Here is a 26834-nt window from a genome sequence, read left to right as displayed (position 1 = left end):
AAGCTCAGCTTGAGACTAAAGTTGGGATATTTATTTGGCAATGCTAAAAGGAAAAAACAGTGTGGAAGTGACTTTCTAACTTGGAAACAGAGAATAAAGTTAGTGCTTTTCAAGTAAAAAGAGAAAAAATAGCTATAAGGTAATGTAAAAGGTTTTCAGATCTATGTAAAAAGATCAGTGCTATGACTTATTTTTTCTTGAAAATGTTGAACAAAGACATGAAGGAGGCAGTAGCAATTAATTAAACCCTTTAGGTCCAAACATAATTGCCATTCATAAGCTGGTTCATTTTGGTCTTTGAACACACACAAGAATATGAAGAAAAATATAAGTAAATCTCTGCAGTATCTAAGCAGCCATTGCTTCTAATTGCAATGGATTTTCCCATGCAGTCATTATTGATCCATGTGATGTACGCCACAACTCACATTTTAATATATTTTTAAAAACTGTTAGTTTCCTTGCCAATCAGCCAATTGATTGCTCAATCATCTCTTTTTTTCTGTTGTTTTGAAAACACCATTTCTATTCATCAAGGTACTCAATAAAATATAATCAATAACATTTTTAATTGGTGTGAGTACCAAGGAACAAAAAATAGACATAAACTGTCATCTAGATGAATTTGGAAGAGAATGTATATGAATTGGAATTTCTTGCCATTCTAACTCAAAGGTTCTGTTTAGAAGCTGCTGTCTATCAGAGAGGTGATGAATGTTTCACTGTATTTGCTTTATAAATGAATTCTGCTAGCTTCACTTTTGACCTGCATACTATTTCTTATTGCTGATTCCCTTTCTGTTCTCTTTCTTAACAAGAGGTATGAAATGCAGTTTAGTGCTTATTAAGCACTTGATTAGTACAGTGCTTGCACAGTGTAAGCATTTACAGGTATGTAGTACTTGATTTTTGTCTGAGCTGTTTTGCATCATTGTGCTGTGGCAGCATTAGAGTCCTGAACAGAGCCAGGGGCCCTCTGAGATGTATGTTTCACAAAATACATTTTAAGTGATGATTACTAGATCAAAGAACTTACTGCCATTTGTTATATTCTATAGATAGTGCAACCTAGAGTGTCCCTGAGAGCTCTATAACAGAAGCACATCCTGTAAATTGATAAATAAGATTCTAGAGCATCTCATGTCCTGAACTTGCTGTGTGTGATTTGTTGTAAAAAGCAATTGAATGTACTCATTACTTGTAAAATAACTTCAGTCATAAAATATGGTAACATAATAAAGACTGAGATGATAGTGTTACATTTAAGATGTTTTTAAGAGCAACAGGGAACACAGCACATATACGTATTTTAGATTTTATTTTTAATTTACTTGAAGTACTAATAATCTAATCAAAGAACAGCAAATAGCTCTTACCAGTCAATATTAATGCTTTTACCATGTAAAAAATACAATGCCTAATCAACAAAAACTTCAGAACTGCTGTGCTGGAAAGCTTTCTGCTATCTCATTCTTTACCCTGGTGTGATGCTCACCTTCCTGTGTGCCACTAGAATGGGAGAATGAGTTTTAGTCCCTTCAAGAGGAAATGAGGAGGATTTCAAGTTGTTCATATTCCTTCCCAGTCTTGTATCTACTTGGGGCTATTTTTGTGTTGCTTTCTTGTTTTTTTCATTTCTTTTTCCATTTTTTTCCCCCTCACGATGTCCTTTTTCCTCTCAGGGGCTCCCAGCTGAAACCATAGAGTGGGAGAGCTGCCTGGCCCAGCCCCAGCTGCCCTCAAGGGCTGCTGTTTGTCACCTGCTGAGTCCCCAGCTGGTCACAGTGCTGGGCTGGAGGTCACAGAGTGAAGCTAAAACTGGAGAGGCCACAGGCACTGCTGCTCTTGACAACTAATGTCTGTAATTTTAGTTATTTTCATGAAGAAACCTTTCACCTAATGATGGCTTGCAGTTCTTATCCTCTCGTTCAATGCTATTTAAATCCTTAGCTGTACATATTACAGTTAAACATGATGACTCACAAAAACCTAGGGCACAGATAGTAGGCACAACTTCAAGACTGAGCCTCCAACCAAGAGCTGAATTTTCCCTCATAGAAAAATTATAGGAAAATGATATAATTTCCTCTTATATTTCCCTTATGTATGAATTTGAATTATCACATTCATGTTCTCAGAAGTCCAAATATGTTCTTACGTTCTAGGAAACTAGCAAATGGAAGGGTACATTAATGAGCAAGTGAATTTTAATTAATTATTCTGAGAGCTTCTCTTTATATCAGAGAAAACACTTCTCCTCTGCTTTCTCATGGGCTGAGGCTGAAAAAGTCAATATTCTCAAATCTTATAGTTTCTCATGCATCTCATCTGTATGCATTGTTTACTCCCCTGTAGAGGGTCTGCTTCTTTAGATTGCTATTCATGCAGTAGAAAACACACACACACAGATACTTGTTCTCCTCTTGACATTCTACTATTCTCTATGCATTGTGAACAAACCAACTTCCAGCTTTAAAAGAGAGGTTTAGTTGTGGAAAAAATATTTACCTTCGGTAGTGTGCAACAGGAATTATGACATCTTCTGTGAGGTGTTTCTGTAAGGAAGAAAAGTAAGTGAGATGTGTATTATGGCCCATCACTGGCCTAGAGATGGTTAAAGTCATCCAAAATTACCTGCAGAAGGGGTTGATGACATTTTAGATGAACATAAAAACCTCAGAAATTTCAGGCTTAAGAAGAAAACAGAAGGAAGAAATATTTTTAAAAAAATGATACCAACAAAAACCCTGAAGAAAAAAAACCCTGGAGATTAGAATATTTCTCTGAACATTATCTTAGTTAATTTCTTAAACTCCCCATGTTTTATTCAGCTGCAGCTGAATTCCAAAAGCACTGTGATGTTCCTTTTCTCTGTCTTTTAAGTAGATGATTTTCATGTGGTTAGGGCACAGCTCAATGGGCTTTGCTGTACAAAACAGACTTGAAAGATAGAAGGAAGATAAATCCATTAAGCAGGGTGTTCCTTGCTTCTTTAAACCACTGGAAAGCAGGCAGTCTGTCAGGAATTTCTAAGGGCCATAAGTTAGATGGTCAATGTTCTAAATTAGTCTTTAATTTGTTTATATACATATCCAAATCCCTGCTACATATTGAAAGTACAAAATGACTTGAAATCATTCCTTGTTTTCAGGCACCACATAAATATACCCCAGTCCCAGCTAAAGCAGGATGGGTAGCCTTACAATTATTTGAGGCTGACCACTGACTCTAGGAGCAATCCTCAGCACTTTGGACAGTTATTCTGTGATTTCCAGGCCTTTTGGGCATCTAGAAAGGCAAGTTTCTTCCATGGCTCTGGCAGTGTTTGAGACAGGCAACTGTGCTCTTTAGCTTCTTACATGTATAAGCTAAGAATAAATCCAAGCAATATTAAAGTGAAATAGAAGAAACTGAAATGCTATCATCAGACATGCAGTGGTTTATATGTTCTTTTTCTAACAGCCCCAGCCCTTCTCAAGAGGTTGCTCTTGGTCACCTCTTGATCCCTTGCCTCGGTTGGCTTTTTTTACCCATATGGAACTCACAGTTTTTTTTGTTTGGTTGGTTTTTTTTTTTTTTTTTTTTTGTTTGTTTGTTTGTTTAAAATAATGGGGCAACAACCCCCTCACTAGTAGACAGATATTTAATCAGGTCAGGCCAAGACATGTCCTGAGACCCAGCTCTGCCAGGCAATAGAAAGCCATAGCCTTTTACTTGGTAAACAACACTGTCTTATAAAAAAGAAAAAAAAATACTCAAATAGAATGGATTAGCATTCTATTTACATATTTCTAAATGACTTGAGCTCTGATAACACTTCCCTGTGAGATATGGAATAAGTTGAGGCTATCTAGTCTAGAGATGAGAAATTGTGCTGGGCTTATTTCAAGTGTGTGGTGAATATAAAATGAAGGAAAATTGTCTATTTTCTTAGTTAATATAAAAACCACATCTACTAGGATCTTTCCAAAAAGAAGGGAGTACACTATACAAAGATACCAAAATCCTTGTCCTTGTTTTAATCACAAACTGGTGACATGAACAAGTTAGTATGATTCCGAAAGACTCAGATCTTACAAGACAAATATAAAGAGCCAAAATAAAATTTTTCATATGACAGGTCAGAAATGAAGATAAGAAAGTAGGAAAATAGAAGTGTTATATCCCATATAGGATGAAAATCAGAATACTAGAGAATTTCAGAGAAAAGAAACGTACATGTGCAGATTGTCTCATGTTTTTTCTCATGTTTTTCCCTAAACAAATATTACTGCAGTGTGTTTTGCAACTTGTAGGAGCCAGTTTAGTCCACAGAGAGTGGGCACATAAGCAAATGAAGTTCTATTAGTCCTGATGATGCCTTGAGATTTTACCCTTTATATTTTTCAATCCTGTGCTGCATTAGTGCATAACTCTAAACTTCATATGAAGTGTTAATTGTTGTCTTCACACTCTGGTCAGACAAAATGATTCCTCTGGGCCTGGCACCCAAGGACAACCTACAGCCTCAGGCCCTCAAAAGTATCAACTACAGTGAATAGGGGGAGAAAATGGGGGCATATGACTTCATTACTTGAAGCTGTAACTGGAGAATTAACCCCTGATATGCATATAGACCAGATTTATATCTGTCTGAAGAACTCTTGACACTCTATCTTGGGTGTAGCCTCTGTTCTAGGTAGCTACTCCAAGGCATCAATGACAAAAATATTTTCTGGTTAATATATTTTTGTTTTCATCCTAATGTTTGCACAAGTCTAGTTTACACTAAGCAGTACCATACATCAGAATTTTATATAGAAAGCAGAAGCTTTCTATAGATACTAAGAAATATAGCAGCTTCCTTATGGAGGAAGGTTGTTTCAAAGTTTTCTGTAACAGAGGTCCTTTCCATTAAAAGTGCTGCCCAGCACTGGAGGAGGCACATGAGCCACATGTAACACAGTAATTTCCCAATGTTAATGTGAATTATTTATATCTCAAGCAGTGTAAGTAGAAGGAAGAGTTCACAAGAGGGTGAGGAAAGTGAATTTTTTATGTTATTGAAATGCAGTGAATTGGGAGCTCATAATTCTCTTAGACACCTGAGCTCACAGATTTTAGTCTACCCTTGGGAGAAGCAGATTCTGTCCTCAGTCAACTCCATATCTTCAGGTTTTTGGCCAGTGCAAGGCCAGCAAATACCCAACTGGCAAAATCTTTTTTTTTTCTCATTGTAGATATCTTGAAAATTCCTCAAATTTTCCTCATCACTTCAACAGTCTCTTGCTGTCAAAGCTTTATTTCTTGTTTTTACCATGCAATTACTCTCATTGCCTCTTGCTTCACACCCAATATTTGGACTAAATTAAAGCAGTATCTTCTCCCTCACTAATGACAAAATTCTGCTTTCTGTTTCACCTGTAAGAGTGTCACATTGAGAGGATTCACCCTGCTGAAGTGTCTGGTGGCTTGCTCCTAATCTCTTTCAGTAGGAATACAGCACTGCTGCATGTCCTGCTTATCAGTGCCTTGCTTTGAACACCTTAATTCCAGTTCTGTGCCATAAGTCCTAGGTGAGACACAGTGGTTGGAAATCAGGGTGAATCACCCCATGGGAGTCTGGTGCCATTTCTGATGCCACTTGGCTGCCAGCTTCCAATCAAGGAGAGCTGTCGTCTTGGGTGGACCAGGGCTGTAAGTCCAAGTGGATGCCTTGAACACAGGAAATTATCTCTAATGTGTCTAGATACTGATGTGTCAGCACTGGGTCTTTCCTGCAGTATCACAGGGCATTTGTCTGGCCATTTACCTAAAAATGATCTTTGAGTCATACCTGGGCCTGTGGCAGGAGGACGACAAATGCTGTTCCACAAGACAAGTGGAAGGCCTCCTGACATGAAGTGATGTTTGTTTAAAAAAGGACTCTCACAATCTATCTGTAACAGAATCTTTAATAGAATAAATTAGGTTGCCTGAGTCCTTAAGAGGTGCCTTCCCAGGTAAGGGTCTTGTGGGAATGAGTCAACATGAAAGTTTCATGAAAACAGCTGGTCAAAATCTGCATTTTTACTAATTCAAGTACCTTATTAAATGTGTCAAAATCTGTTTTTATTCTTTTGGAGGTAGAGGTGACTGCTGTTCAGAAAAGGAAGTAAAATTTTCTTTTTTCCTAAGTTGTAACTTCTGGGTATTTTTCAAGATTGTGACCCACTGTCATTTACCTTCTGTCAGTGAGCCAAATTTTCTTTTATCTTTCACAGTCTTTCAGGCAGATGTTCATAAACCTACTCAGATTGCTTTGCTCAAGAATAGCTGTCAGACATACAGCCAACACAGATTACTGTGTTTTTATTGGATTGAACAGATCTGAGGCACCAGAAGCACTCTTGTCAGCAGTCTTCATGCTTTTCAAAGCAGATTTGAGAGTGACACCATGTCTCCACATCTCAGATTCTATTTTATTATCTGTGAGGTGTCTATCATTCACCTTCAGTCTGTTCATTTATATTATGCAGAGGTGAGATCTCCTGTGATGTCTAGAATTTCAGCTCTTCCAATCTGTATCTTGTACGCAATTTGCAGCCAAAACCCAACTCTTCTGGATCAGATTCCTTCACAGAGTAAACACTCACCCAAAAGTCTATGTTTTACCCTATTAGCAGTATTTTTAAATAAAACTCTTGCTTTTCACATTTGAATTATACTACATAACTCAGCTAGAGAAACCCACATCTGCATGCTGGGTATCCTGAAGCAGATGATCCATATCCCAGGAGCTGTCTCCATTCAGAACCTTTTCTGACTTATTCACCACCCACCTATTTTGTAGTTCTTCATGGAGCTGGGATTACCTGATTCTATTTATCCAGAGCTCTTCTGGGACTTTCAAAAATTTTGTAATACTTATGTGTGTTGATGAAAACCTTCCTGTTAACAGCAGTTATGCTTTTCTTGGCAAACAAACTTTAAACTTTTCCTTACCTACTATGTATTTTCTTGCTCACCCTTTTTCTGGGACAGTCTGTTTCTGTCCCCTCAGTTCATTTCTTTCTCCTTAACTCAATCACAGCATAGTGCTGGGGGCATTCTTGGTGTTAAGGGTGATGAAAAGTATTCAAAAAATTGTTTGCAAAGGAATTGCACTCATTTTTTAAAAATATATTTTCTTAATTCTGCTTCTGAAAGTTATCCGTCTGTTCTGACTCAGGAGGTTCAAGTGGTGTGCAGTCAGTGTGGGAAAGGCACAGAACATACTCATCAGTAGTGAAGATGGAATTTACAGACTGGTGACCAAAGTAATGTTCCACTAGGGTTAAGTAGATTAAAATAATCTGATTTTAATCACCCAGGTTCATACAAAGAAGTTGACTGGTCAACACCAATTCCCACAGCAATGTTGTGTTCTTTCTGTGCTGTGCATACTGATCCAGGTGCCACATGCCAGCATATTCCCATCTCCTGCTGAAGAACTTGGCTGCTGTGCTTTCACAGGGAGTTCATGATGCTCATCATCCTCACACAGCTTCTGCTTTCTGTGGTGGGAGCCAGTTCTGCTCTCTTCTGAATTCCTGGCTCCTTTATTGGATATGCTGTCTAACAGCAGCTAACACTAAAATCTGGCCTTTGTCTTCTGGCAAAAGTGTCTTTCCTCAGCAGTGAATAAGTTCCACAGTGAAAACCGGTGTTTTAAAATTTGAATGCCTGTTGTCCTACCCCCTATGTTGGATACTTGTTACAGAAAGAAGGGAATTAGTCATAATTATGTGATGTTAAAAAGCTATTTCTGAAATGAGACAGATAAAACTTTTAATATGATGTCATTGCTCAGGTCACCTGATCTTATGTTGCCATTATGTCAGCCACTGATTCCAGTGGCATTAACATGGAATGAGCACTGCTGGGGGAAGGCTGTAAAATAGCAGATTTTAACTCACAGTGGATAATTTTTGTTACTAATTATGAACTAGTTGCAATTGTTAATGATACCAAAATGTTACTTCACAGGATTTTGACATTTTTGTTTCTAATTCCTTTCTTGTAAATGTTGCTTTTATTATGCCACTGCCTTTAGCATACTGCAAAGAATGGTCATGAAATTAAACCTCTAGGAAGCAAGCTAAAATAAAGAACTAATTTTACTTTTGGGGAAGAAAAAAATTTCGTCTTGCAAAATACTGGAATTTATATGTATAAATTTACATTTTTTAAGACATAGGTAAGTGTACTGTCTCTGAATAATATCCCTATGCTTCTGCTTTAGCAGGCTCCTGTATCCAGCCTCTAGGGTGTTGAATCAGACACAAAATAATTACTTTTCTGACCCTTTGGGCTCTAATTGGTTTCCTTTAATGAGTTTAAAAATGCTGGCTAGCACATTTTCTGGGAAGCCCTTCTGGTACAAATGGTGTGTGTCTGCCTTTCAGGGACAGATGTTTGAATAGGCAAAGTACTGTCTGAGCTGACCTTTGCTGAGTTGCATAAAGACGGTATTTCTTGGTTGAAGCAGAGGCACGGAGTGCTGCAGTAAAATGGAAGGTTAACCAATTTTTCATTCTACTGATCATGGTAACAGTTACAAACCACTTATGTAAATTGGACTTTCCTGGATTCTGCAATTTATCCTGGTGCAAATATACCATGGTTGAATAGAAATGTGATGAATTTTTACATTGCTTATTGTCCAAAATATAGCCATGAAAACCTCTAATTAATGAGATGAGGTGTCTAAAACAGAGGGATTCACACTGTAAAAGCTGTGGATGTGCTTAATTGTATCTAATTGTATTCTCTTTCTCATATTTACTGAGAAAGTCAAGATGATTCCCTCTGCTTTTAGGAGCTGGTTGATGAAGGTATAATTGCTGATGTGCTGACAACCAGCAAAATTAAATGATAGTCCAATTTAAGCAGAGATGCAGAATTTTCAGTATAAACATGCCAATCAGGTTTTACTTAGATGTATCTGCTAGAATTTCACATAATTGGCATAAATAAGAAAGTTGTTTACAAGAGGTGAATATTTTCCTCAGATTTAAATGTACCACACTACTCCTTTAGGATTTGTAAAGAAGCTGAGATCTTGCTTTTTTCTTTATGTGAAAATGCAGGAAAAATAAAAAAATGTTTAAAGAAAGTTGATCCCACTCTCACATATATAATATGGCTAATAAACTATTGCACTCTCCCACATATTGTTTTCACCACATTTGGCCATTATTCTGTTTTTTTAATTTATTGGCTGTATTTCAATTGGAAGCTGTCTTTGATAATGGAACCAACCAGCTGAGATTACTGTACTTTTGCATATGTTGCAGTTGTAATACCTTACTGACTTGTAATTAGAACATGAGTTACCAACCAACTTATGTGAAAGCACAGAAAATGGTAACTTTATTGTATAAGGGGCTTTGGAGTTTGGGCAAGTTTTTATAGAGACCAAAAACTGGGAAGCTTAGGTCTCTTTTTGAGTTTTCCCAAATGCTGATCTGAAGTCTGTTATGTAGCTTTTTAAAAAGACATTCATAAGAAAATCAGATTTTCTTTAATCAAGACTTTTCCTTGAAGATGCAATCTATCACCAGGAAGAGTAGCACCCTTAAAACACTGCTCTAGAAAAATTTGTCTTAAGCCAACTTAATTAGGATTAGTGTATTTATTAAGATTCACTGCCATTTTTAATTAGCATATCTGTTTTCATTCTTTAAATACTACCTATCTTTAAAATATTTCTAAATAAATCTATTATCTAGATTTATGCGCTATTTACCATTAAATTGAGACAAGAAATAGACAACATCATGAAAGGGTTTTTTCCAGCCTGCCTCTCTTTTTTTTTTTTTTTTTTTTTTTTTTTTGTTTTGTTTCTGGATGTGGATCCCTTGAATGCAGTGAAAAAGCTGAATTCAATGGATTTTCTCTTGACTTATATTATTGTGATGGAGGGATACAATTTATTGATGTGGAGAACAAAAATAAAGACAGTAATGCAAGGGATCCAAAAGGGTCTGAAATGATTCTTCTCTTCTTTGAATAGCAGATATAGAAATAAAAAGAAAAACCTTGCTCCATGAAGATCTCAAAGATGCTAAGATTTATAATTTCTTTTCTGAGCATTAGCCTTGTCATTTCTGTTTAATATTCTGTTTCCTTTGAGATGATTGCAGGCATTAAAAGTGAAAAGACAATCAAGTTTACTTCTGTGAGTTTAGTCTTTGAAATCAAAATAATTACATGGATTTATTGTAGATGAGTCTCCAGCTTGTGTTAATTTTCTGGATTGGTATTCAGATAATTTGTTATTTTTGAGTAGACTTTAAGATTCAGTTTGGTCTCCATACAAAAAAAAAAAAAAATGAAACTGCATTTAAAATAAACAATCTGCATAATTTGACTCATGTATTTTCTATCAGTGAAACTAATTTATTTCTCCAAACCAACAGATCTCAAGACATTTGCTTGATAGAACTTTTAGTATGTCTCACACTCTTCCAAAATCTCCATTTGCAATTGTTTAGGATTTTTTTAAATGTTCTAAGTTACAGTAAGGAAAATGCATTACAAAAGAGCCTCTTCGGCTTTGGTGGCCATTATGTACATACTTTAAAACTTGAAATTAGGAAGGGGTAGACTTTCCTCTGCCATGATAGTCCACTAGCATTTGCCTAAATTATCTTTCTGAAACACTGTTTTGAGCAAGTTCTGGCCTCCCACAGCTGCATTTATTGTGGCAAATTAAAATGTCCAGAAACCTTTCTGGTACTCCTGTGTGATTGTGCACATGTAGGGTGGTGACAATGTTCTGTGCTTGTCTCATGGCCTATGCCCACAATTATACATGCCAATAAATCCCAGGCATACTTAGCCTAGAAACCATGTTTTTTCCCCCCAGTCTGTGCCAGCTGGCTTCAGTGTCTGGGAGTGATGCTGAGCATATTTCATTTATGGCTGGATCCTTTTCCTCGTGGGTGCCTGAAGTGGATATAAGATTATATTCTCTGATGCCCTGAATGCTTACTGACCATTTGAATGCAGGCTCATTCAGCAAGAATAGAAAGAATCCTTCCTTTCAAAAAGTGGGATTGTAACTATCATTACAAGTATTATAATATTTTTCCTGTGACCATGTTTTTTCATAATTTTGAAACATAATCAAGGTGAATGATTATATACATTTATATTTTAAATCTTCATTGGCTCATTTAGAGGCCTATGTACTTTGTATAACCAGAGAAAAAAGAAAAAAACCCCATTTTTAGATGGAGAACACATAGCCCATCATGTTTTATTACATTTATATGAAAAATAACAGGTAATTTAAACTAGATATTACATTTGTAAATGATCCACTCATGGCATGGTTTTTATCTAACTAGTTTCATAATTCCTTTCTCTTCTAATTAGCATAATAATTGCCACTCTCTCTAGATCAGTTTTATCCATGCAGTTCAGGATTTTACCTGGCAGTACAAGATAGGGTTTCCAGGGACACTTGGCAGCTGATGGGTACGGAATGAATGACAAGAGGATGTCAGGCTCATGTCAGTCCCCTGGGACTTGTGGATCCATTTTTTTTGCTATTGAAGGCAATCATGGGGTATTTTTGGTGATCTCTGCAGCAGTGTTTTAAACCTGTTCAGGTGTTTTCATCCTAAGCCCTTCTCAGTTCAAAAGTGGAAGACCTGGATAAATTAAAGTGTACAGTCACCACTCTATACTACCTTGTTTCTGTAATAGCATTATCTGGAATATAACCACTCTTCATCATCTGGTATCTTTTCAGAGAGAGAAAGTTTCTTGCAGGTTTTTTTTGCTAGGTGGAAAAAGCCTCTCCTGGTCTCTGACCATTTAGGTTTCCATTTAATACTGCTTAGCTGATGACTGATGTCTGCTCCTCAAATATGAAAATAAGCAGTTCTTTGTTTTTTTATACTAAAATGTTTTTACTCATTAAGACACTCTAGTACAATAGTTTAGATGTAGTTTAGCAGATAATATACTCATTTCCTATTTAATTCAATGGCTGATTCTAGTGTAGGGACCTTTCTTCCACCTGAAATAGTTAATTCCGTCTTATGAAGTCCTCCAAGAGACAAACTCTTTCTCCAGTTCTGTATCTGCCTTATCTATTCATCCTGTAGAAATTATGCACAGGCATGACAGTGTACAAGCAGGTTTATCCTTTCTGACATTTTTCACAAATATCTGCTATATGACAACTTTTCAGCTGCCAGAAATTGCAGATGACATATACGACGTTGCAGGTGCTCTCTATTAACTTTGTAAGTCTTTAGTTGTCATTTTTGCTGGTTTTTTTTCACTAAAATTCTTAGCCTGTGCCAAAATCTAGATTGGCCCTTTGGAGTTCAGGTGACATTTTCCATTTAAAGCTGTTTTCATTCACAAGTGAAGAGTAAATTAAGGGAAGTGCAGAAATACAGGCAACATAGGAAGTAATTAATTTACATGAAATCAGCCCAGCTTTAATATCACCAGGATCAAATAGGATAAAGAAGCTGTATAATTTCAAGTGTATGCATCCAAGAGTTATTTCAAATGTGAGTATTTAGTCCAAGTTTTCTAACAGGAAAGGGTACTTGTTTTGGGAAAAGAATGCAAAAAAAAAAAAGGATTACTTTTGCTTAATTTAATGTATTACTCATCAACCTAAAAAACCACAACCCCCCCAACAAAATTAAAGCACCCAAAAAACAGCAAGCTGAAGATAAACGAAGCAACAGGAATTTGTCTAATGAAGAAAAAGAGAAAGAAATATACTATTTGAATGTACACCAAAGCAATGATCTTTATCTGTAGGAGAAATTTCTTGGATCTGTATTTCATGATGCATCATATAATACAAGAGACTGAATATATTTTAATGCATTTTTAATCTAACTCATGCTACTTGTTTCATTTCAAATTCCCACTGTATTAATTTTGTCTCGTGAAGAGATTACAATCTGTGTTCCTTGTGAATGTATGCTTTGTTCTCTGTGTTACAGCTGTTCAGACCTTAACTTCAACAGAAAGTCTACTGTTACTTTAATCATGAAAATGATTAAATAAAAATCCCATACAATGGATAGAGTTTAAAAAACTTAAAATCCTAATGGATTTTTCCCTCTTTGGTGCTGCTTGAATATAAAACTTTTCTTCAGTTAGTGTTCCTTTGTGGAATACATCTCTTTGTTCTGTGATTTTTTTTATCACCTAAACTGAGTTAATTTTATCATTTAAATGCAATATTTTTAAATTAAAATGAAATGCATTGATTTAAGATGCTGCTGTTGTGAGCTGTAGAAACTGTATTTAAGTTGTTTTGTTCCCAAGACTCCTCTCTAGCACAGGTATTTTGACTAGGATCATCTTTCAATGTGGAGTGTTTTGGCCAGGTAATTTTGTGATATTTTGCTTTTCTTCAGCAGTGCAGAGGACTGCGTTCTTCTTAGGAGGATATTCTGAGAGACAGAATTGACCAAAAGAGGAATGGAGTATAAAGTACCTGAACTATACACAGGGATAAGTGCTGTGGTGTTTCTTGAGGACAGTATTTAGCTTCTGGGTATTTTTCCATGGAATAACTTAATTTTTAGTTGGAGAAAGTGTCTGCTGTCCAGGGACTCCTGCAGTTAATTTTATGCACCAACAGACAAGGTCAATTTTGGCTAAAGAACATTCGTGTTCTAAAAGTTGTGTGGTTTTTTTTTTTTTTTTTTTTTTTTTTTTTTTTTTTTTTTTAATCAGAATTTCTTCCATTACAGAGTATTTGTACATCCATTCTTGATTTTTAGTTTTTACTTATTCTGAGATGTTTATAAACTTCCTCATTGCTTGATTGGTTCATGTAATGATTTACACAGATGCTTTTAATTAAGTTTCCATTGGGCTCTTTTTTCCCTTTTTTAGTCATTTGTAGCCATATCCCAAAATTGTTGGGCCTTCTTTATCAGTCATTTATGGGCTGCACTTGTATTTCTCATCAGACACAACATCATCTCTAATTTTCATACTGGGGATCACAAGAATGCTGGAATCAGTGAGTTGGGAGTCCCTTTGAATTCTTCAGAGAGAAATCAGAGCGGAGAGATTGAATTAAAACCTTTGGATGGATTATGTTAAGCCACTCACACATAAAGCAGAGATGTAAGTTCAAGTTTCAGTATAAGTGAGTCAGTAAGAAAGTTTTAGAATGAGCTTAAGTGCTTTTAGTGAGTAAAAGGTCTCAGATGCCAGAGTAGCAGTGAGTTCTAGTGAAGGTTGGAAAACATAGTAGTGTGTTCAGTGGAGGCTCCAGGAATGTAGTTTTAGACATAACAGAGCTCTAGTAAGAATACTGCTTACATTTTTCAGATAGAACAGGATAGACCAAATGTGTAGTTTATATTTAACCTGGCGTATTAAGAAACTAGAATTCTAGCTAGAATTGGTTATGGAGTGGTGGTCTGAATTTGTGTCTTAGCTTGTTGGGAAGATTTTATATAAGAGCATGCATTGGGGAGAGCTGGTGCTTTTTGCCATTGCTATTGCCATTTTGCTTTTGCTTTGCTTTTGAGACTGTGCCTTTGTAATAGACAGCTTTATAACAAGTATTAGCTGTTTGCTCATTTCAGAAGAAAACCTGACAAAGTTGGTGCCCAGAGCATCCGAGAATTAACCTCACCAAAGAGTCCAACTGGCTCCTGTACACCCAGCAGTCAATGCTGCAAATGTCTAAATAAATTCAACTTGTCTGACTATTTACTCTGAGTGCCATGGTCATGCCATTGCTTGTTTCTTTCATGTCATGAAAGCAGAGTACTAAAATGAAGCAAGAGTCAGCTTGCTATATGATTTTCTTTTTTATATGACTCTGCACTACTTCAAATATTTTTTCTCAGTGGCTAAATTGAAATGTTTCATCTCTGCAACGTGTTTCTCTTGGTTCTATTGATTTTCTACACTCTGTCTGTTCATAGGTAATCTAAAAGTCTTTGTCCTCTAATGTCAAATGTCAGTCACCTTGTGTCATCTCTCTCCTGTCTCACAAGCTCTGAAGTGAATGATTCATGGGTATATTCTCCTGACTGTGGTGCCAGCAAGATATCTGAAGGGGAGCTGAAGGACCTGCAAGAGGGTCATATCAGAATCCATCTTACTGGAACCCCACACTTGAAAGTCTTGCTTCCTTTCAACTGCATTGGGCCCAGAGCTGCTCACTTCTGCTGCACTCTTCAAGGGCTTTAGTCTTTCCAGAGGTTGCCAAGACCTCCCATCAGCGATCTTCATCTCTTCTAATTCTTTGTCCTAAAGATTCTTCTAGTGCAAAAGTCCCTTCGTACTTCTGAGATACTCCCCTTTTATTTTCTCATCTCCTCCCTCATCCCTAAAATTTACAAGACTTGTTACATGGCTATAGCCTTCATACTAGAACATGATTGCTGTTAATCACAAATAAAAAGTTATCCTGAGTCAGGGGCAAACACAAAATTATTGTTGTGGGTGGCCAAAGTTTCTAACATTTTTTAAACTAAAAATTTCTTCTTCTGTGATAAAAATTGAATAAAGCATTAAAACAACAGGTTTCTAATGCACAGAGATCAAGTGGCTGGTGAGATACACCATGGGAAAGAAGAAAAAAAGAGAAAATGTTACCTTTTAATAATTCCCAGAATCTTCTCATTCTTTTTCTTGTAAAGAAATACACAAGTATTTCCTGTCAAGTCAGTTGTTCAGGACACATATTAGAACCATTAAAAAAAAAATTAGAAGAGGGCTATTGAAATCAAAATCGAAAATGCCTGGATGGAACAAATGACAATCTTGCTTAGGATAAAGAAAAATATAAACATGAGAATTAAGTAATGGTGAACATAAACCAACATAAACTTAATATCTAGCACAGCATAAATTATGACAAAAGTCCTCAGATGATGGAAGTATGAGTAAAGCTCTTTAGTCATTGATCTAATTCTAATTTTCAGCATCTTGGGATGAAACACACTAATTTTTTTTCCTTTTTATGGAAAAATCCTCCTTTCTTTGTGGAAGATTTTATTACAGACATAGTTTGTTTGTTTTTTTTAGTTTCAGAACGTGGTTTTGTATTATAACAGTGTGACATCCGTTTATTTCTAAAGAAAAATAATGTCACTATCTTAACACTCTTGAATAAAGGAAAAATATATTTATAGTTCACTATTGCCCTCTTGTGGAAAGAAATAAAAGTAAAGACGTGCATCATACACATAAAATCCAAACCAAGAACTGATTACTTAGATTCCAGTTCAGAAATTTTTATTCATCTTGTGCCCTTAGTTTGGATTCTGATTTGGTCCTATATTGTAACTGTTTTTACTCTTTGTTCATTATTAACAGATGTTGTCTTTAAACAACTTCTGGGGCATTGGCCCCTGTAGCATTTAACCCACCAGAGTGTCAAGAATGGCTTCAATTCTGTACCAGAAAATCTTTCCAAGTAAGAATGACACACAGTCACAAAAAGATCTTTAAAAAGCAAGTTCTGCTTCTTCTGCTCTGATGTGTTCTGCAGCTCTAACATGAGTCTACAAATAATGTTAAAAAGTGAGTGGCGAAGTTAGAAAAATCAAGCAGAACAAGTGATAACTTACCATAGAATTAAACACAGAAATACATATAAACCTCACTTATGCATTAAGAATATGTGAAAGAACACAGTTTGAAAAATTCACAAAATTGTCCAGAATTACTTTACTATACCACTTTTTCAGATTATGCAGCCATATTTAAAATGCACTTATAAAAGTGCTGAACTTACTGCTACTTGCTCCAGCTTTCTTGCTCATCTACCCCTCGAGGTGATGTGTGAAAGTCTTTTTAATTAGGACAAGGAGGGCTGTATCTCTAGGACTCAGTCTGTTGTGATGCCTTTTTCCACCACACTGAATGCCATAGAAAGCCTCTCTAGATGGCTGAAAATAGATGATGTGCTTTGCTGGATGTCTCTTACTCTCTTTGTCCGTCTAAGTTTGGCCATTGCACATTAAGCTGTCTCAATACACCTACACTTTCTTTTGTTTTCTTTTTTAAGAGAGGATTCTTAATATCTAGAATCATGGCTCTAAGAAAAGATTGTTTCCTCATAAAGGTGACACAAAGCCAAGATTTATAGGGGGAGGACTATTTTGTGTACCCTCTTCTCTAGGACTTCCTTGCACTCTGACGGATCATTCACAGTGGCCAAGGAAATGGTGGCAAGGGGGGCTTGTGTGTTACTTAAATCTCTGTTTCAACCTGTGAGACAGACTTGAATGGTATCTGAGTTTTTAGTTTTGCTTTTGCATGAGATAAATTTATTTCCATTTTCTGTTACTAAAGGAAGGAATGAAGCCTCAGAAGTTTGGCACTGGAATGTCAGGTATCTTCTCTATTCCACAGGAATCTCGCCTGGATGTAATGCTATAAACAGGATTTTTTGAGTTTATGCCAGATCCCTTATAACCACTTGGTTTAACACTGCTAGAAATATTTCCCTCCCTTTATGTTTCATCAGCTCCAGAGATCCCATGATCCAATAGCCAGACCTGCACATTATAACAGTTCAGCTTAGAGAAGAAATTGATTTGGAACTCCACAGTACTCTTTAGACACTAGTCATGGACTAGCAACACACTGAAACTGGTGAGACAATCCACATTTTAAAGGAACAGAAGCTGTCCTTTTGCTTTCTGTTTACACTTTTACAATCATTCTGACATCCTAGCAGTGAAAGCTTCCTAAAAGTCTGGTCTGAGATCAAAAAACAGAACAAAAACTCCAAAACAAGACCCGTGAATTTTGTTTTTAGTATTTACCCTTTACTGAAACTAACTGTGGTATGCTCTTTTTCAAAAGATGATTACAGATGGAGATGCTTAGCACTGTAGCTGATTTCAAGCCTGATTATGCAGTGCAGCACGAATTTTCAAGCATTAGATAGGGAAGGTTGTGATTCTCTTTGACATTTTATAGGGAAAAAAGCCAGATACGCCCTGTCACCGTAAGGGTAGGGCCCATGGGAAAGAGCTGTTGGGAGGATGCAGAGGGGCACAGAATCACATCTGCTCTGTAAGCAAAAGGATGTACAGATCCTCTGACTCCTGAAGCCTAGGCTATGCAATCACTATATTCCTTTTTACAGGGTCTGGTTGCTATTTCTCCCTGTGCCCTACAACACTGACAGCAACCAATTTGCTGCTTACAGCACTGAAAACCTGAAAAATATTTTGCTTGTTTCAATGTGGTGACTTTCTGGTAACAGAGTTCTCATTCACTGATAAGAACTAGCAAGACAAATGAAAACAGCCCTTGATTTAGTCTCTAAAATGGAAAGACTTAAGGCAAGTATTTGATATTGGATCAAATTAAAAAGAAATAGGTTGTCCTCAGTGCTTACTGAGGAGCAGTATACTGCTGGAGTCTGCAGAAAACTAAAGACTGCCCATCCTTCAGAGTTCACATTTAACTCAGATCCTGAATGAAGGAGAGACTTTCACTTATTGGAAGTGAAACACCTAGCTGAATACCAGTTTTTAGTTTATTAGTATTTAGTTAGCATTTAGTATTTCTCTGACATAGTATTGATGACCTCAGCAAATCCTAACCTGTGATCTTTGGAGACATACCATCCTTCAGACTTGATAGTATTTAGTGTTTTCCACAGGATAATACATAACTGAAAATAAAAAGCTTGGCAGATAAAGAAGAAATTAAAAAAAAAAAAAAAAAAAAAAGAAGAAGACGAAAAAAGGCAGAAATGCCCCTCTCTCAGTATTTGACAGCAAACCTGTGATTATTCTCAAGTGCAGGAAAAATGTAAATCACCACTTGATGTCACCATTGGTCTGAACCTGTGCTGTGCAGCTCCAAGAAATCTTTCTGAACATCACAAAGAAATTATAAATTCAGTTAAAATATTTACAGACCTATTATGATGTTAAGTAATCACCATCTATTTTTTGATCCCATTTAGAATATAGGAAGTTCAGGTGCACTGGATTTGGAGCACCATAAAGACACCATGATAAGTAACTTGAAAGGTGCTGCTTATGATTAAAATCTGTTTTGATAAGGAAATTTGAAATAACCAGCAGACCAAGTCTGATCATTGGAGCATATAATATAAAAATTACTGCCATCCTACTGCAGAATAAAAAGGAACAGGAGTCAATGCCTCTAACAACATGAAATTAAGAACAATGAGGGTTGATGAATGTGCAAGAAAGACATTTGAAGTCTCATTTGAAAAAGTTGGGATCCTGTTTCCCTGTTTAGGCATAAAGAAAAATGAGAGAGAGAAAATATTTGGACACTGTTCTCAGGCAGAGGGTGTGATTCTTAGGGCTGTCCTGTGCAGGGCCAAGAATTGGACTCAGTGATCCTGTGGGGTGCCTTCCAACTCAACATATTCTGTGAACATGTGAGCTGTGAAACCTCTAATTTGGACAGTACTGGAGATGATACAACACTGTGTATAGCACTCCAAGTAGGACAGAAAGTGGAATTTCCCAGCAGCTTGAAACACCAGGATGCATGGTACAGCTATTCCTTGGCATGAGCTTTATCAGTTCTTTACATTTAGAATATTTATCCCCTCACTGATATCTTACCCGAACTTTTAGACTGCTCTGACTTTTTACCTCCCTGCCAGGCATGTTCTGAGGCACCAAGCAGTGGCTGAACCCAGTGCTCAGTGTCTATGATGCATTTTTATGGCTCTGTCTGGACACTGAGCATGCTGCACCTTCTCCTCCACAGCAGCACTGCCCAGAGCTTGCACAGGCCTGCACACCAACAGGTCTATACAACATTGCTCTAATGCACAAATTATATTAGAATATATAAGAAAACACAATAATTATAGACTTCCCATCTATTTTCTATCTGTTCATCAGTCATAGGCTAATGCTGTCCTCTTCATTTGTGTGGTTGCATTCATTGGAGTAATTCTTTTTCAGATCTTGACAGCAAAGACTCTGCTCACACACCAGGAAAATGTTTCCCAGGGAAGTTCCCAAGCAACTCTAGCACTGGGTACATGCTGAATATGTTAAATTTGCTCAGAAGTAAATGGAAACTGGAAGTGCTCAGGAATTACTAGTATTTTTCCTTTCACTGTGCCGAACGAATACGCTAATTCTATCCAATTTCAAGCTCCTTTCAGCATAATAGCTTCAAAATTGAAACTCAGAGTTTATCACTTGACTCTCATTTCAATAAAGAGAGACTAAAAAATCAAAATGGTCAATGGGCAGTAGGAATAAATTTAGTAAGCAAGCAAAAGTAGAAATAGTGAAGTAGAGAGTAAAAAGCAAATTCAGAGTTAAAATAGGGCAGGCATAAAAATGGAGTAAAGGCAGACTATAATAGATACACATAGGACGCATAAACTATTCCTTTGGTAAAAAGTTAAGTGAGCTTTTGCAGTCATAAATAAATACTCTACATCAATACATTGGTCTGTATTTGATAAAATAAATAAATGATATTTTAACAAATTGCTATTATTATATAACCAAAAATAATTCGTGTATTAATTAATAACATTACTGTATCCTAAATAGCCTTCAAATCTCAGCAAAATTAAACATTTAAAATGCATCAGACACTATATATTTAAGTATTTTTTTCCTGCATTATGAGATAATATAGAGGAGCAGTCCTAGGAATTCAGATAAACAAATCTGCAGTTTGGGAAGCAGTATCACAGACATCTTATATATTAACATTGTTTTTTTACCTTACCCCTCAAAAAGTTAACAAAGATATCTGGTTCTTAGACCTTACTTCAGTGTAAGTCTATATATGTAGATATATGTACAGTTTTTTATGGACATAAATATGTATGTTTATATATATACATATATATATACAGCATATATCCATCCACATTCAAAGTGCTAGGGTAGTCACTGGGGCAAAATGTGATTCTTGTTTTTTATTTTTTTTAAATAGATTTTTTATTTACTCATTGTTCTTTTATCAGGGTCAGCCAGAGGAATATTCATGATTTTTTGTGTGTGTAACCAAACTGAAGTGTGGGGAGTCTGATAATCTGTGTCTCTGAAGGAGGATGATCCAGCTGTGAGTAGAAAACACAAAGAACAAATGAAATTTAACTTAGGATTCCCTCATTTTCAGCTGCTTCAGAAAATGTGTCATGGTGAAATGGAGAGGTATTGACAGGGATGAGCATTTCCAGGATTGGTGCTTTTTGTTCAGGGATGAATGCTGTGAATCAGGGCAGCTTCCAAAGGGCTTGTGTCCCAAGCTTAGGATGTATCTAGCTTTAAAACTGCCACCCAGAACACCTCAGCATCTCCATTTGTACTGTAAAAATAAATAACCTACACAAGGTGAATGCAATATCACTTTCTTTGCACTCCTAATTATGGGAAATCTACTTGATCTCTTTCTGGTGGCAACAAGACCCCACAGCTATTCGTTCACCTAGTATGTCCTTCCTCTCACTAAGCTAATGGATTCATGGAAGAGGAAGTAGGGAGGTGATTCAAGTCCTTCAGTATCCTCTTACAATGCAAAGACATGCAAGTGAGTGGTAGATTTTGTTTGCTGATAGTGCTTCCAAATGGATTCAATATTTTTCACTTCCACAGGTATCCCTAACTTTCAGTTTCTGCTACAGGACAAGGTACCCAACCATAACAGAGACATCACAGTAGGCCTGAACTGCAACACATATTTCTTTTATTCCTTATGTATTTTTTTCTTTTATTCTTTTATTCCCTTTCAAGTTGTTATCAGGTACTTACTTTTCAAATGAAAATTCTGTTGGGATCATTAAAAGAGGGGTGAAGTCAAGTAAACTGCACTATTTTGTAAGCATTTGTAAGAATCTGCTTTGTCCTGATACATGACATACATGTATGTATGAAATCATACTTTATTATATAAAGGTTTGGAAAAAGCAGTGTTAGTTCTTAGAGATGTGTAAAGAAAGGAAAAAGCTGTCTGCTGCTGGAGGGATTTACAAAATTTGGAATTTGTTTTCGGTGTAGATGACCTAGCTGCTCTCATTCACAGACAGTCTGTATGAGCCTTCAACTCACAGCAGACCTGTAGGTGCTCCTGGAAATAAATCATGCCCCAGAACTGTTTGAATTCACTTTGTCAGACAGCAACAAGTTACAGAACAATAGGCACAGGCTCACAGTGTGCTAAAGACAGAGAACTCACGTGCTTAAATGCCATCTCACTCCCGTGCAGAGGGGATTGTGCTGACCCAGAAAATCTGAGGCCACACACCAACATGAGCGGATTGACTGTGTTAAACATTACATGTTGTTCTTCAGGGTCCTATTGATTATGTGCATGTTGTGGGAATAGAAACAGTTACTGGAAATTTATATCATTTTGTGAAATACCAAGTGAGGCAGACAAAGCAAAAAGGTACAGATGTTTGCTGTAAGCTCAGATCCCTTCATGGAATCCCATGGCAGGCCAGGTGTGTTGATGCACGACTGACTGACACACATCAGCTTACCATGAATTTAGAGAATAACAGAATTGGGTAGGCAACACATCTGATATAAAATGGAAATGCCAGAGGGCTGGGATGTCAAAAGCATTCTGGATTCTGTTTCTAGTGAGAAAAAGCTTAAAAAATTTATCCTGAAAATCTGTGAACGAACATGCAAAGGAGCAAGTCAAAGATTGTTGGTTCACTCCTTCGTTCAAATATTATTAGTTCTTCAGGGCATATTAGAAAGATGATTATTAATAGCCACCACAATTGTCTTGTTCAGAACATTTTTGCAACTCTACATCATAATACTTAATGAGGATAGGTAAGAGAAAGGATGTTTGACAGAAGTTGGCTGAAAGGAAGAAAAGACGCATGATTACCTTACAGGCTGTGTGTAAGTGCACTAATGATAAGTGAAAACAGATAATTCAGCTTCCATGGAACCTTGAGCAGCAAAGCATTTTCTATATTCTTCAAAACACAAGGGGAGGCTTTAAATGTTTTGGACAGGCTTGATCAATAAATCCAGTCTAAAAAGAATCTGACATCTAGCAGTCACATACCCTGCCAGGTATGCCAAGAGCAAAATGGAAACCATTGATTTGTTTGTCAGCAAGCTTCCCTAGGTAGCAAATTTTTCTGAGTCTTAGATGTGCACAGATGACATTATACAGAGACCAAATAACTGGAAAGTGAATTTCAACTGGAGACAATTTCTGTGAACAGGATATGTCAGAGAATTCTCTGTGTATCACATGGGACATGATGCTATGTGCCTTTTTTTCCCTCTATGGAACATCCTTCAGAAATAAAGAGGAAGAAGATACTATAAATCACTTATGGTGAGATATGGAACTTTCTGAAGTAAGGCAAATATTTTCACTGATTTCAAGAAGAGTTACATTTCACCCTTAATAAAGATTTTAATTACTGACAAAGAGTGTTCTTATCAGAACAACTAAAGACATACCTTAGCATGAGCATCCCCAAGTGAACATGCTGAGTATTTGAAACAATTTTTCTGACAGGAGGAAAGAGATCTTACAGTGTTAGTGCTTCAGTAGAAAGGACTCTGTGGGATATGAAATAGTCAGCATTTTTAATAAACCTCAGTGCATCATTATTAGAGGAGGTAGTTCATTTAGATCTCAAATTCTGTGTTTGCAGTGCTTTAGGTAGTTTTACATTTACCCATGCTATTTTGTTTTTTTTTTCTCTGCCAGACAACTGTGAAATCTAAATGCTTCATAAAGGAGTAACCTATAAGCAGCAGTTCTTTTGTGTCTGATAATCTGAAAACAGGGTTTCCAGCATGTAGCATTAGGTTTTTTTTATATGAGTTTGGTCAGTCATAACCATAAAATGTATTTATCCTTGCAGAAAATTTTCCCAAGTGCACCTAAGGTATCACTATTTTCTTTTCTTTGGTCACCCACACATTTTGCATCACATGAGATGCCTTGAATCCAATCTCTGCAAAGCAACCTAGCAGCAGAAAAAATACTTGGTGTTGGAGTAAATACTTAACAGATTTTAGGAGCTAGAAAGGACTTTTTGAAGACAGAAACAAAAGGAGAGATTTTTTTAGAGGCTACCTATGGCATAAATATGATAACTGATAAAGGAAAGGGGGGTGATATTGGCTGACATAGAAGATGATAATATGAAGTGTTTTCTCCTTTATTAAGATGATGACAGTAGTTGAAGCTATTTTTGCAGTTATTAGTTTCCCAGGAGGTCTTATAGCTTTGAACTAGTCATGGACTATGTAGGAACAAAGTGTATTTTCCTTTGGATCAGAATGCTATGACATGGGAAAGCAAATGCAAAAAAGAGGAGAGGTGAAATTTCCATCTCAAAAACAATTGTCTTTCAGAAGAAAAATCTTTGTGGGCAACAAATGGGGAAAAAGTTGTAAGTTTTAACAGGAAAGTCAATAATGTTGTGAATAGCAGCAGAATCTGGAAAAACATGCATAAGGTTGTGACTGTAATAAGATGTTTATGAAGGTCAGTCTAATCCTATGTGGATTAAGGTAGGGAAAATTTCCCACATCTTTTACTTCTGTTTGTCCTTTTATTAACTTCAGAAACACAATCCCAAATGACAACCATACTTAAAAATAAAATTTAATTGCTGCCTTATAAGTAGATTCAGAAAACCCTTTTCAAACTAAAATGTCAATTTTAATGCAACATGAAACAGACAGTCTGGATACTTGATTTCCCTCTTGCTTTGTTATATCCAGCCACATCTTAAAGGTTGTTCTATAGTGTTTTCTTTTCTGAATATTAATAATGTTTGATTATAAATCTCAACGAGCATATTTTATGGAATAATGTAGATTATGTTGATTTTTATCACCAACAGGAAAAACTAGTGTGTCTGTTAAACTGACCTTCTGTATAAAATAGCCTGAGATCTGAAAACATAAATATTTTTATCACTTCCATTCTCCCTATCAAGCCAGAATACTAACTTTGGTGCAGGATGAAAGATTTCAAAACACATAGATTTGGATTCCTATATTAACTATTTCAGCCATTACCTAGATTTCACAGGAATATTTATTCTGCCCCTCATTTCATGCTTAATGTAATTTTCACACCTTTGACTCTCCTTTGTTCTTGGTTTGCAAGATTCTTCCTACCTTAAACTCATTCCCTGACTTGACTTTAAAGGACCATGATCAAGTCCCCTCAAATGCTCCTGCTGTGATGAACAAAAATATGATTGGCATATAATTATCCAAAGGCAAATCCCCAAAGATCTAAATGAATCTTTCAACTTCTTTCTATGCCTTCATGATTTTGTTGAGTTTATTAAAATGAGAACAGAAAAGTGTGACATGAAGTTTCTATACAACCTGTGTGGACAAGACTTTGAGTTTTGTTTGAATGTTAGCACAACAAAACATTCATGCACTTAATGTGATTATGAAAACTAGACTCCCAGTTTCCAGTGGTTTCTACTAAAGGCCTTTAAAACTAACCATGAATTTAAAGCTTGTTTGTGTCTGTGATCATGAAAACTCACAATTGGTACCTGAGTTTCCAATGGAGTGCTTCTTTTCCACTTTGGTTTTAGTTCAGCTACATTTAAGTCTGGTGTATGGTTATTACTGTTGAAAGGTCCAAAACTTTAATTCCTTTTTAAGGTTGAGTATGTTTTAATAATGACATTGTAAAGGAAAAAAATGAGCCACTTACATTATCCTTCCTCATTGTGTGGGATTCTGAAATAAATATAACAATGGCACATATTTTAAATGCTTGCAAGGAATGGTATGGCAGCAAGACCAGTAATTAGAAAGATGTGGGGTAGAAGTCATGTCAAGATGAGTGGACCATACAAATTTGAAAGAATAAAATATGTTATAGCAAAAAGGAGTCTGGCAAAGCACTATAGGAACTTATTAAGGGAAAATTGCTAGAGGGGCCTAAATAATGAGGAGAAGTAAAATCCAATAGTAGTAGAGTGCATGGTCTTGTTACACTTTGTCTTTTAGATTCTTTGGAAAGCAATGATTATCTTTCTGGAAATGGATCAATCACCCCCAAGGCAACCTATTGTACATGAAGAAAACCATTCAGTGAGCAAGCAGCTGCAGTAGGAATATAGACTACCCTTTTCTATGCTAATAATTTTAATTGGACTATATATTTTCCTCAATATTGCATTTTTCCTCTGACTTTCCATTGCATTTGCATTTTATTCATTATTTCTCAAGCATCATTAGTAGGGAAAGAATTTTTGTAAAGATGTGATTAGGCATAACTGCAGAGGTAAAATGACCATTTTGTTTTCATAAGGTTTGTAAGTAGGTCAGCTCTGCAAAGCAGCAAGCTTGGCAAAGCAAACTTAGCTATGGCAAAGCTATGGCTTCATTAGTCCCTGAAATATCAGGTTCCCATCTGCACAGACAGGATTGCAGATCTGGAGCTGATGAATTGGGAGTGCTCCATGTTGCTTGTGGTATTTCATCAAGGAACCCATAAGCAGTGGGGTCAGAAGTGGATACTGTAATGCATAAAACCCTAATAATTACTTAGCCAAGGTCACCTTAAGGCAATTAATTACATCTCTTAGCTAATAAAGACTGAATAATTTCAACATATTTTCTGTGGGAGTTGGGGAAACCCTTTGCCCTTTTCAGTTTGCAAATGATCACATTCAACATCTGGGCTTCTAGCTTGTATTGTGTTGCAGATACACAACTAATTTTTCAGTTTAATAAACTATGGCACATTCCTTTATAGTTTTGTTGCATGTGAGTTTTCATTAGGAAATGATGGTATATTTGGTCTAACTGAAGATAATGTTTTGATGTGCCTGTGGTGAGAGCAATAATGGTACAAAATTGGTCTTTTTT

Source organism: Erithacus rubecula, assembly GCF_903797595.1.
Source record: "Erithacus rubecula genome assembly, chromosome: 3".
NCBI classification, from domain to species: Eukaryota; Metazoa; Chordata; class Aves; order Passeriformes; family Muscicapidae; genus Erithacus; species Erithacus rubecula.
This window is presented reverse-complemented; position numbering follows the sequence as displayed.